This window comes from Numenius arquata, chromosome 2 (assembly GCF_964106895.1).
Source record: "Numenius arquata chromosome 2, bNumArq3.hap1.1, whole genome shotgun sequence".
Taxonomy (NCBI): Eukaryota; Metazoa; Chordata; class Aves; order Charadriiformes; family Scolopacidae; genus Numenius; species Numenius arquata.
The window spans coordinates 125,278,110-125,290,509 of NC_133577.1; the positions used below are offsets into that span (position 1 = coordinate 125,278,110).

A 12,400-nucleotide genomic window follows, 5' to 3' on the forward strand; every position below is an offset into this window, starting at 1 on the left:
CTGATCATTCCCACTACGCCTCTTGTCAAAATGCTAGCTTTAAAGAGAAAAATCATCTCTACGAGCATGCATCTAATTAACTGCTAGAGCAATGCCTCTCTGGGTTTGCTCCTCAAATGCTTACAAATAATTTCCAAAGGGTACATTTAACTTGTGCAAACCCTAAAGAGACTACCAGTACAACTCCAGGGGCAGAATATTAACTACACCAATTGCAGACATTCATTTTAAGAGCAAGAGAAAGCAGAGACCACTCATTAACCAGCAGATGGACACATTCAGAAAGAAAGTAAAAGTGCATCATCAGCAAATGCAAAACTCTCTACATATTTCAAGGTTCAAGCAGCTTAATTAAGAGGCTCATGTCTCAGGTCATCATCCTCAATGGTCTCAAGTGCCCTAACGTCTGCATGAAGATGCTGAGAGCAGAAGATCCCCTGCGCCCGGCAGGATCTTTCCCGTAAGAATACAGACTAATCCAATTTCCTCTGAATTCACTGGAAAGGTTATGACTGATGTGAATTTATGCCCATAATCAGTCATCAAAAGCTGCATTCATATAAGGACCTTCATGCACAGGAAATTTAACATCAACAATAAGTAATCTCAAATATAACGCACTACAGGATGTCAGAGAAACAAATACTTGAGTAGGCTCCTCACTCTACATAAATATCTGGAAAATCCCATGATATTTTAGCAAAATTTCCAGGTAGACTGCATCACAAATTAAGTCCTTAATATTGACAACAGGAAACTAATACACCACCCACTTGGCTTTACACAGCACATGTTTGGAAGCCTTTGTTTTGATGTGCAGGTCTAGTGCCTGGTCCTTTAAGGGTTGCATTTAGGCCAAGGGCAGTTTTGCCTTGATAGTTGTTAGCTGAAGGTACACTAGGATCCCAAAGGACATTTCAAGCAAATAGTCAATTTTAATGGAAATTATCATGTGTATTTATGCATTTTCCTTTGTGCACAGGCACATTCATGTGATCATTTGTGTTCCTCGTACCATCATGATCAAGAAGGCGGCTTTAATACAAATAATCTGCCATAGTGTTATCTGTTTAAAGCCTCCAACTTAGTCTGCAGGTATGGTTTTTACCATGCACGTAATTAATGCTTTGCATTTCTATTTTCGAGAACTTCAGAGGTTCTCCAAACCCACCTAACCCCCTCTGAGACAGCTGCCAGCACACCTGACTGTCACCCACGCCGCTAACGGGTGGGTTGCCCACAAAGACGATCAGGCAGGGAGGCGGAGGCCAGAAAAAGATCTCATCAGACACGCAACGCCGCACGCTGAGGGTTGCTGCAAGACCCTCTCCCCTTTCTGATTTGCAAACCAAATGGGCACCGTGCCACCGCACTGTCTGAAGGCGGATAAACTTGCTCAGCTTTAAAGTGAAGGGTGGGGGAGAAAGAGCTTAGTCCTACCACTGTGGGGTCCAACCTGCACCTCTCTGAAATCAGATGTGGAACGTGAGGGATTCAGGGAGAGAGCGAATATAAAGGGCAATCTGGAAGAAGGCAGCAGAAGCAGCTGAATCACCCCTGAAGTACAAAAGGAGCCACCCCCATTGGGATGAGGGTACTTGGAAGGAGATGTCACTTTGGGAGGTGATGCCCATGAACACAAGACACCCCCAACCACTGGTGGCCGCTGCACTCGAGGGGCTTGTTGAGGTAGGAAGGAGACATTATCTTCCACTTTGCCTCAGCCTCCTCAAGACCTGCAGGGCCTTAATCCTGGAGTTACGCAGTGCTTAATATTCCCAGTGAAGCGCACATGGCACCCATGTGAATCAAGCAGCTTGACCCGCACAGCATTTCTCTACTCAGATGGACTCTAGAATGACAAGCTATTTAAAGGAAAAGGGAATGCAAAATTAAAAAAAAAAAAATCGATGGAAATCACTTGGGGAGAAAGCTACGGTTTAGATCAAGCTGCCAGTTGAGTCGCTGAAGCTGGACCAGAGAAGCTATGGGCTTCCCAGCAGAGGTCACTGCAGCCAGCAGCAATTCCTGCGCTCCTTTCTTCACTTTGAAGCACAGTCCAGCCATCGCCTACAACCCTGATACACAATAATTAACCCTTCAGGGCTGAACATTACAGTAACACCCTGGGAATGTATCCTCACAGCACTTTATCAGTACCACAAAGGTCAATGGGGACTGGGACAAGTTTGTCCCACTCCTTGGTGAGCAAACTAGGGGTGCCAGACATGCACGTACCAGCCAAACAGACACTTCTGGCTTGCACAGATGCTCGGGTACATCAAAAGCTGAGGAAAGCACTGTGCAGCGGCAGCTACTTGATGGTCACGGATCAGGAGGGATTTGGGAATGGCTTAATTAACTCCGCTTTTATCCCCCTCTAGAAGCACCGAGTGAATCTCAAAGGTTTAGAGGATTCATTCTGCTAAGCCTCCCAATGCCTCCATGCTGCCCCACCGGTGATCTCGCTTAGCAGAAATACTCACTGGACTATCTGATCTCCTCAAGACCCGCCAGGATTTATTTTTTTATAAGGTGCTGCTCTCATTTTACTAAAGTGGAAGCGGTGTACAAAAAAGCCAGAAGTTTTTCTGTAATCACATCAGAGGAGGGAGCAGAGTGGGCTGAGAAACCAGATCCCCCAACCCCAGGTTATTATCTTAACCAGTGAGCCGTATTATTGCAGTCCCTTCTCCTTCCCATCTCAGTGAGAGGATCTTAACCCCACTTCTCTGCAGCCGCCTTCTTCCATCTTTCCTCTCTCTCCAGCCTTCCTCCTTCCCAACACGTGGCTCCCACGCTGCAATAGAAAAACCTGCCCTGGATTAAGTCCATGCATTGTGGTACCTGATGGTGCAACATTATGGCTGTAGCAGAGGGGACACGGATATGGACTGGGGTGACAGCAGTTCCTGTGAATTGTTTCCCAAAAAAAAAGAAGAAAAGCCCAAAAACATGGGCTTAGTTAAAGCAAAATAGATCAGATTACATAAATTGTTACGAACAAGGAAACACTCAACTAAGGAAATCTCCCTTACCACTCTTTTAACCTCCCCATCCTCACACTTGTTGTTCTCCCTGATGCTCTCCCACCTTCCTGGCAAACCCCAGGTGCTGTTTGCATCTCCCACACCCTGATGTGTCCCCACAAATTCCCCCATCCGTGACACAAAGGGTAGGTGCCACCTCTGGCCACTGCTGCTTTGTTCATTTTCAGGAGTATTCTGGGGCCATTCAACAAATAAAAATGCAATTCTAGAAATAAAAATGCAAATAAAGAAAGGCTAATACTTTAACCAAATCACTCAAGACTCTTCACCTTACAAGGTCCATGAGATGCTGCAATCCAGGGGACAAAAAAAGAGAAAAATAAATCTAGAAATGAGAATCAGGGAAATTTAAGTATACAAAAAACCCATGAAGAATGATTAATCCTGGTAAGAAACTATGAAGAGAAAGGATGGATTCACCATTCTGAGGGCAGTGCTGGTTTGGATGCCATGCTGCAGGCAGACACAAGCCAAAAGGCTCGATGCAACCATGCAAAATTATTGTTTCCCATTCAGCCTTTAAGGTCTATGATTCTGCCACGTTGACACACAAAGCTGTCAACAACACAAATGAATGGAGGCAACATTGCACCTGAGCAATATTTTAACATAGGAGCAAATTGTCTGCCAAGACTTAAAGGAACAAACTGAACTGGGTAACCAATGACTTTGGGTGACTTTTCCAAGCCTGGCAGCTGTGCAAACAAGGGCTGACGGGAGAGCGTTTGATCTGCTGCAGAGCCCCAAGCACAGACTGGTCTCCCCTTTGCTTGCTGTGGAGTCGTTGCACAAGAGCATTGATAAGGGAATTCTCATTTTTACCTGGCTGCTAGAGCATTCAGTGCTGCTGAAACACAGAAAGTTTGCCTCTGAAGGAGCTGTAACCCTTTCCCAAAACAAGACCTGACATGACCAGGAGTGGCATTTGGCCCTGCATGACAGTTTCCACCACGCCAAACTGGGTGTGCTGCAGCGTTGGAGTAGTGATGAGTATGTGGTGTGGCACTCCAGTGATGCTAAAATCCACTGTCACCATGGACCAGAACAGAGCCACCACATCCTACTCACTGCCACCGGAAGAGCACAAGTCCCATAGGATGAAAACTAGACCAAATGGGAAAAACTCACTTGAACATATGGAAAAAAAAAAAAAAAAAAAAAAAATCAATATATTCCATGGGCTTCGCCTGGAGATTGCTTTTAAGAAGCAAAGGATTAAAATATGGCAGTTGATGTACAGCAGAGGAAACTAAATCCGTTAATGACTGAGCTTCCTGTACATCTCTGCTGGCTCCTGACTACCCGAGAGGCCAAAGAGCTGAAAGAAAACTGGTTGCATATTGCCCTAGATCGTTAATTAGAGGGGTAGCACTCCACGTGGTTAAAAGCAGAGGACCCAGATTTTGCTGTTGCTTTGGCTGCCAAGCTGCCAGGAGAGCATGTTAAACACCCTAGCTGCAAAAGCATGCTATAAACTATGATTGAATCACTTATATTAACATCAGTCATATTTAACACTGAAAACTAGGACCAGTTAGAAGAATACTGTGCAAAAACGTTGGACAAACACAAGAGCCATTTAAGTAGGGCAGGTTCCCTCCGTAACAACTCTTTCTGAGTCAGTGTTACATTTGCAAGACATGACATTTAATGCTGGACCTCCATGAACAGCACGTGTCACGGGTAAAATGCCACAAGAAAGCACAAATAATTTTGTGAAAGCCAGAACTAACAAAGTCTGAGTCTGTAAGAATTTGTAGCTTTGAGTAACCAAATGTCTTTGCGAATAAATGTTCCATTATTTCCACATATAGAGAGTTTTGCCAGCAGCATGGGGGTTACTGGGCTTGATGAATGCACTAGTTGGCCAAGGGAAGCGTTTAAATCACAGCTTCTGCTCTGGAGAACACTAGAAACCACCTCTGCTCAGTGGTCTTATTCGGTGAAAATGAGTCAATAATTTCAACAGATATTAGGACAGTCTCACACATATTCACACACAGTGATCGTATCAGATTGCTTTCCACATGAAAGAAAACTACCAAAAAATCTTCAGTATGGCTCATAATGATGTGAGAACTCATGGGAACAAACCAGCCTGCTCCCCAAGGGAAAACATGACAAGTCTGCTAAGAGGGGAACAGGGTAAGTGAGATGGCAAGGGTTGGTACAGGGAAGGAAACTGATAGCTATCCTGGAAATGGTTGGCTGACTGCAGCAGAGCTCTGCCCACCAATCCTGGTCTGGAAAAACCTTCAAATACTGATGCTGCCCATGGGACTTGCAGTGCCTTATCTCGATGCAAGGCCTCTTACAATTCGGACCTTTGAAAATCAACAGGCCATGTATGATGTGAGGTACCATATCTCTAACTCTACCCCCTCCCTTTCTTATCCCCATAGCCCCCAAACACCCTCCAGGACAGGTATTGTACAGATGGATATTGCCTGTATAGCTTCACTGATATTTGCATGGGCAGAGTTCAGCATGACACTTCTCCCATCGTCCAGGTTTCCCTCCCACATGGACTTTCTAGTGTGAAAAGAAGAAATGTAAGCTCCAGTTCAAGCCTTTTTTTTTGCCCAGTTGGTATTTATCAGGTCTTTCTCATCCATCAGCTCTCTGGTATCTTCTATCTTGTAAAAGGTGACTTTATAGCAGACCTTTCGCCTTCAAAAAGGGCACAAACTATCTTGTGGGATTTTATATCTCAGATTGAAACCTTTTCTCTCTTTGATAATTTCAGGCCACTCAACGGGAATGCCTTTTACACCGCCACGCCATAGTCAGAAAATAGTCCACTGACAGCACCGTGCCATGACTCCAAGCAGCCAGGAGAGGTGGCCCCAAGCAGCTCTCAAGAAGCAAACAGGAACTGCACCGGTTGGGGCTGCGTGCAGTAAAGTTTGCAGAGGGAAAAAAAAAGGGGGTTGGTTGATTTGATTTTATTTTCTTTTGCACACAAAAGTGAAGTTCAAGGTTGGAAGATCATAAATTCAAAAATGCTTATGCCAACATGGGGATAGTACCCTTGGGTTACTACCATCTGAGGGTTTGGCAGCCCATGGTAAGTAAAAGGCAAATGGTAAATAGTAAATATCACCAAGTAAACCACCCTCCCCTGAAATGAACATCTTTGGAGGCAGCTGTAGAAGAAAGGCACAAGGTTTAATGGCACTGAGATTCATTTCTACTACTTCATATCCGACACAGTGTTCCTCCCCGCAGCAGACAAATATGTGGTACTGCAGTGGCAACGGCTTCTGCGGCTACAGAAAGGGCTTTGGTCTCCACCACCTCAGATCAGCAGTTTCCCTCTCTCTCACTCACAAACACACATGCAAATAATGTGAAAGTTAGTGAAACCTCAACTAGACACAGAGCAGAGATGTGAACAAAACCAAGCAGATGTCAGTTGTTCTTAGCAAAGGTGGATCTACAGAGCTTACAAAGCCAAAACATCTGCTTTTTCTCTCTTACTGCATTTAGATTGCTGTTTTTTTTGAAGTCATATCCTTAATTCGCTTATTGCAAAGAGCTGGAGGAGGTTTGCTGGATTCAGTATTGAATATTCCCTTGCACTAAAAGACCTTGTATTTATGAGAAGAAAAATAGAAATGGTGCTATGTCTCACGGCCAGACGGTGTTTTTGACCTCCTCTGATGTCCTGCCACCACAATACCTTTTGTTCCCACCCACGTTGCCCATCTCGCCTTGCTCAATCTAATGACTGTGCAAGGGAGAGCTAATTCCAGCTCAAAGCCAGATGGTTCAGGGCTCCTATGTTGATTGTCTGGCCAGATTAGCTAAATCTCCGCGGCTGGAAGGCCAAGGAGTTGAACTTTGGGGTCACGTGTGGTCTCCAAACCACAGACTGTTTACAACACATGTAGGAAATTAATGTCTTTACTGGTATCTTTAAGATCTCTGTCCTTCTTTCAGGTTAATTGGAGCAGGTAGGAAACATCATCATACAGTTCTGTCTGCTTTGGGAAACTGGCTATAAGAGAAAGACCCTGGATGCCCCAGAAGATGGGACACACAGGCAAACATGGAAGGATGAATCACTTCATACACCTTCCTTCAGCTGTGACTGAAGAGGAGACTGTGATAAAAAGCCCCAGTACTGGTAGCAAGCGGCAAGTGGCTCAGAGCAGGCATTCAAAAAAAGCAAGGACAGCCAAAATATGGGAGAGAGACAGATGCCCATGAAAAGTCCCACGTCTATTAGCCTTAGAAGACAGTGATGATTTTCAAATTAATATTTTTTTACCAGTTTAGTTGATTCAGGATTTAAAACTTCAATTTGGCATGTAATTTTCTATATGCTAAGAAATAAGTCAGGATGGGATTTGTCCTGAGCTGGTGTCCTAGCAGGGTGCTGAGTAATTCTGTTATCAATGCAGCTGCTTCCTCTGGGACTTACACAGTGTATAACCCACTGCAAAGGGGAGAAAGGATGGGGAAGTGCAGAAGACCTTGTCTCATGCTTATACAACTTGACCTCTCTCCATTTCATCTTTCAGATACTACCCATCACCTCTGTGATCTCCTGTTACTCAAAGGTGAAGACCCAGAAATCTTTCCAGCAACTTCAACGGCCTTTCTTCCCCAGCACTGCATGCCTCCTATCACAAATACCAGCCTTACGTACCCTGTTCATAAAATATTGTCATGAGACTTCACGGTGATAATGTCAAGTTGGAGACATTTCGCAGCTGGAAACCTCAGCTGTGTAGCTAAGCAGCTGTAAGACTCACTGGCTGTGACAAAACCTGCCCACATCCACCCCGCAGCTTCTGATCCATGCCCTGCCTCGCGTTATACTCCCCAGCAGAGCAATCCTTCTCTTCATTTCTAATTTCTCCAGATCCTGTGTCCTGGTCTGAGGACAAATCATGACATCCTGTGAGCAGAGACTGGTTTGACTCCTTCACTGCCAGGGGCATTTGCAGTCTGTGTGGAGGCATGTCTTCCCGCCCTGCACGTTAGTGCAACTTGAAGAAGGGGAGGCTGTTTGCTCACCTTAAAAAATAGCTTGGTTCCCTCCTGGGAAGGGGAGAGAGATGTATGAACCCCCTCAGACCAAGAGCACATGTATTTTCCTCCTGGAGGTACTTTCTAGCCATCAGGTATGGTGCAAAAGAGATGCTGGAAGCACCATCCTGACCATTTCTGAAACAATAGCTGATTCCAGCTGTTGTGCCGGGCACGATGCTGGGTCCATTAAGCATGCAAGGAGTGATCCCACGGGATTGTTGCCTCCCCAGGACACAGGCTGAGGTTATGCCCTGTTCTGCCTCGTATCCGGATCACAACAGAGCTCAGACAAAGGCTGAACATCTCCGGCACAGATGCATGGGTTTTCGCTAGGCAGCAGTGGAACTTTATAAAACCACACAAATGTAACAAAAATGAATATAGGCACTTTGAGAATAAAAATGAGGGATTCCTAGATTGCACACCTGGTGTTAGGTGACGACCTTGTGTCCGCTTGTCTCAAGTGTTTTCATGTGAAGGCTGCTCAGTAGCCTTTAAAGAAAAAGAAATTCAAGTTCTGGGTCTTCTATTACAATAACTAACAGCTGCAGCAGGAAGACCAAATAACCTTCTGAAATCCTTGGATTCCTACGGTAGGACCTGCAGCTTACTTGGAGCAACAGGAATATCCCCATGTCATTGTCATCCCTGATTTCAGGAGTTTCCCTGATTTCCATGAGAAACAGACCAAGCCATCAGAATGATGGTTTCCAAGCAGTGGATCCCAACTGGCAGCGTTCAAAAAGGCTTGCAAAGCTTAAGCAAAAACCTCCAGACTGTTTAATTTGAAACACATCAAAACAAATATTAATGATGAATTAATCATTAAAGGTGAAAAAGATAAAAGTAGTGTCTGCAAGAATTTATCTCAGCCAAAAACAGAGAACCATCTTTTAGTTGTTGGCAGCAGCCCTGTTTTTCCAGTGTGGAGGAGTGTGGATTTACATGTGCAGCCAGCAATTATAGCTGATTCCCACTCCCTTGCCTGGGACACATGAGGAGCTACGTGCAACTAAAGGTGGTGAGCAGCTCCTGAGCTGAGGTGGGTTGCTCTGAAGGGGTTTCATGCAACGACAGACGAACAAAAAGGGAGGATCTATTCGCAAAACCCTTGACACACATCGCTTCAAAGAGGAAGAGTGTCACTCTTGGAAGGGTGATCTGGCTGCAGGCAGAACAACTGTCCCTCTACCTTGTCTCACAAATTGAGAGGCTCTTATTAGTTTACAGTGAATGGAGAGCTGGATAACTGGTATGATGCCCTTTTCTTAGCCTCCTGGTTCTGAGATGAGCGCAGTATGTACACATACATTCAGTTATATCTGAAACCTGGCAACAGATACTACACTTCTGAAAAGAAAGCTCTGCCATCCGTGAAATATCCATTTGACACAGACACAGGGATGTTGTTGTCTAGTATTATCTCCTTCTTTGGCTTGAACACATACTAATGAAGGGTGAATGTTATACCACCCACAGAACTGTACAGGTAAGTTACACAAAAACATGGATAACTGGCAATTTGGATGAGTGTAGGACTGAAAGATGTAACAAAATTAAATATTTCATCCCACCATATGGGGAATAAATGTAGCTATCACCCAGGAGATGTGACAGAACTGGGACTCCCAGCTGTGGCTTGTACAGGATCTTTAGCTACTGGATTACCCTAATATCTAGTGCATATGGGTGGGGTGGACCCATACTGCTGATGCTAAGGACAAGTAACAGTACAAAGGTGGAGATCATTTACATACTCAGAGGACAGTGGTGTAACCAAAAGAACACTGGCTCACAGCACAAAGCAGGGCTATGCTCTACAGTCATATCCAAAGAGGTTTATGCCTTAAAACTGCATTTACTCCACAAGAAAAGCAGAAAAGCAAATGGGCAATCAAGCACAAATGACATCCTGAGTATAAACTTTTTGCCCCCTGATGAACTTGATGAGTCCTTCGCATGCCCAGCTCTGCAGATCGGGCTACCATGTATTGTAGCTGGGCAGCCTAGAAAATTACAAGCCTTGACTGGGTCATGTCAGCTTGAGTACGCGTGTAATAATTAAAGCCCATTACAGTTCCTCGGTGCCGTGCTAGAGGCCAACACTCTGAGATTTGCCCAGTTGCAGTTGTCTCCTACAGCAACGAACACCAAATGCTCTCCAAAAGTGGTGGAAGAACCCACGGGTGCAGGGGGTATAATAATAATCACTTTGCCTCTCCTAGCACCCATGGTTTTGGGTGTTGATCAAGTCTTGATGTATCTGTGTCATTAGGACCACTGTGCATCAGCTGTGCTTGCCTGCACCCTGCCCACCTGGCTGGCCCCAGGGCCACATGCCCAGGGAGTGGTGAAGCCAACAGACCAGGATGCTGGAGCACAGCTCTCTTGGGGCTCCTGGGCAATCCTTAGCTGGCATCTCGGCAGCGGTCTGACTCAAACGCTCAGTCTGCAGGGATGAGCCGCATGACAAACTCATGAGCAGCAACCTGCCAGAAAAAACCTGCCTTCCCATCAAGCTACTGGGAAGCCAATTTATTTTATTTATTGAGAAAGACAGAAGGATAAATAAGAGGCTAGGCAGGTTTCCACGTTTCATCATCACTGTATTAGGACACTCCTACACAGAAGACTGCTCCCCCAGTTGCCTGTGGGAAGTGCCAATAGCCCTCGGGTGAGTCATATACACCCTATACCATAGCAGAGTAAGTGGGAAAGCTCTGCATGGTGGGGGATTGATCTCGGAGGATGATCTGTGTTCATTATGAGTTACTGTCCTCAGTTGCAGCCTAGAGAAAGCCAAACTCAAAGGCAGATTCACTTCTTCTGACACCTGTGTGAAAGCAATACAACTACTGAATGTCCTGGAGTCACTCCTCTGCACAGCTGGTAATGAGAGAGGAAAATACGGCTCCAGCCCTCCGTAACTGAACCTGCCCTTTTAAAACTTAAGCGAAGGCTACTAATGTTCCAACTTGTTTTATTTTGAGCCTTCCCAGACACTGGAGACAAAAATATGCCTTCTACTTCCACTGCTATTAGGCTTGCTTTGCACGTGGTCTTCAGGAAAAAAGCAGAGGGTCAGAAGAGAAGGAAAACTCCCAGCAATGGGCAGAATTAATTGTGGCATAATTCAGCTGGACCAAATCTTGAAATCTTTAATCAGGCAAGACCGCTGGGGGTCTCACTTGGCTGAATTCAAATCTTGGCAGCATCACTGTAGCATCCAAGGTAGCCCTGAACTTGACACACCAAGTGGCAAAAAAGTCATTTAACCAGAACAATATAATTAGCAGAAACCCTTGCTAATAAGGACGCATTTGGCTTGTGTAGAACAGCTAATTGGTTTTTAACCAGGTGAGAATAGGTCTGAGAAAGTTAATCTCCCCAGTTTTACAAAGGATATGATAAAGGGGGTCTAATTAAAAATTAAATAGTGTTGAAGTTCATTTATTCTTGTTACTTGTATTACTGTGGTGTACAGGGACCCTATGTATAAATTTCTATTTTCAGGAGAGAGAAACCTGGATTCACAAATGTCCCCAGGGTGCCTTTGGGGAGGTAACAGAGAAGTTTAAACCAGAAGCCAGGTCTACACTTGCAGTCACCTGCCCAGTAAAGAGTACTTTAAATTGCAGTTCCCTTTTTTCCCATGGCATAGAAGTGAAATTTTTAAAAACACCCACTGAGTAGTCAAGGACCAGACTTCTAAAGATTATTAGGTACTTTATGATGCAAGTAACTTCCTACAGTAACTAAGCATCAAAGCACTTTCAAACCTCCTCCAGGGTATCTTCAGATAGCTAAATATCTTAAAAATATATCTCTGGATGATTTCTAAAGGTGATTTAGGCACTAAAGAGTTGGAAGCCTGGAATCTTTCCATAGTTTTAAACCCATAATATGCACTGCAGATGGAATTTTTTTAAGTATGTCACTGCAGCACTGTCCCGCTCCAGAGCCTGGAGGTTAACAATACCAATACTTCAGAAAGTAACAGGCAGAATATTAATGTCATAAGCAGTGATTAATGTTAAAAGACAACAAAACCTTCGTGTAAAGTAAATGCATGTCTAACTTTAGGAACAGAACAGCAGGGTTAAAGAGCAATATAGCAATGACATGTTGGTTATTTTTCCATTATTCTAGGTTTTACCACTGCCCATTGACTTTCTGCATGTCACGATGAAGCAGAAAGGGGAATGAAAATAGTTTGAAAATAAGAGCTTATAAATATATTTCAAATGACAATGATAGCAGATCTATCTTTCTCAATTTCTTGGTTTTGTTGACTGAACTAAGAAGAATTC

General features: G+C 44.5%; 1 protein-coding gene across 1 annotated transcript in view; it reads right to left on the reverse strand.

The window, feature by feature from the left end:
• The window catches only part of CAMK1D (calcium/calmodulin dependent protein kinase ID), a 230,078-nt gene that overhangs the window by 88,588 nt on the left and 129,090 nt on the right, over positions 1–12,400 (reverse strand). The window lies entirely within an intron of this gene.